Below are 1,159 nucleotides of genomic sequence, written 5' to 3' on the forward strand. Positions count from 1 at the left end.
ACACACACACACACACACACCTCTCCCTGGTGCCAGCATCATCTCTGGTCCAGATTCTTAGATGACGTTGTCAAACAGCTGCATGGACTGCATGATGTTCTCGTCCTAGACATGGACAAGAGGTTTCGGTAAGGAGTGAGTATTACCTAAATGATTCACACTAGGGAAAGTGAGGGTTAAAGGTATAGGCTGACATTTTGCATTATTTTCTTTCTTGCTGAGCTTTAGATGAGAAAATTGATATGAAGCTTGAGCGGGAAACAGGTAGCCTGGCTTTGTCCAAAGTAAAAAGATCCAGCTACCAGCACCTCTAAAGCAGACCAATTAACATGTTATATCTTATTTGCTTTGTCTGTGCACAAACAGAAATGCAAAATGATAAGTCTCTGTTAATTCTTCCAGGAGGAAGGATTTTTGAACTTTGGACAGAGCAAGGTTTGCTATGTCCCCCGACTTTCAGTCTTTATGTAAAGCTAAGCTGATCGGCTTCTGCCTCTAGCTGCACAGACATGAGTGTATTCATCTACATCTTGGCAAGAATGCAAATAAGTATATTTAGTATTTCTTTAGGATTTGAAAGTCGGCTTTTCTGTCCCACCTTTTTGCATGACTCGATGAACTCCTCTATAGTGACCACCCCATCTTTATTCCGGTCCATTTTCTGAAAGAAAAGAAATGGCAGCCAAAGATTTACTCACTAAAGAAGTATTGTACTGAATTAATTTTGTACATTATCTTCTTTTACAGAATATATTTGTGTGGGGTTATAATTTTGTTCAGTGTAGAAAGTAAAGACTGTTGAGTTTGACCTGGAAGAAGCTCTCCACATGTTCTCTTGGAGCATCGTCCTGCATATTGGGGTATGTGTACTTCCCCATCATGTCATAGATGGACTTCATGATGTCCAACATCTCCTGGAAAGTGAAGGACAAAAGGGAGAACATTTTATTATAGAATGTAGAAATGTTGGAAAGTACATAGGTCATGACTCCTAGAAGCCTACATACAAGATTTTAGGATAATTAAGTTGTTAGGGCCCGAGCACGACCGTGCGAGGTCCCTATTGAATCTGCTCGGATTATATTTAGGGCCCGAGCACGACCGTGCGAGGTCCCTATTGAATCTGCTCGGATTATATATTTTTTTTTTTTTTTTTTTT

At 40.0% G+C, this 1,159-nt stretch overlaps 1 long non-coding RNA gene across 1 annotated transcript; it reads right to left on the reverse strand.

The window, feature by feature from the left end:
- Positions 1 to 2: 2 nt before the first annotated feature.
- Positions 3 to 916, reverse strand: LOC123964616. The gene is made up of 3 exons (XR_006823486.1): positions 810 to 916; positions 599 to 661; positions 3 to 105 (listed from the first exon to the last, which is right to left on the reverse strand). It is a non-coding gene; the product is annotated as an uncharacterized LOC123964616 (long non-coding RNA).
- Between the last annotated feature and the right edge of the window lie 243 nt (positions 917 to 1,159).

This window comes from Micropterus dolomieu, unplaced genomic scaffold (assembly GCF_021292245.1).
Source record: "Micropterus dolomieu isolate WLL.071019.BEF.003 ecotype Adirondacks unplaced genomic scaffold, ASM2129224v1 contig_3692, whole genome shotgun sequence".
In the NCBI taxonomy this organism is placed as follows: domain Eukaryota; kingdom Metazoa; phylum Chordata; class Actinopteri; order Centrarchiformes; family Centrarchidae; genus Micropterus; species Micropterus dolomieu.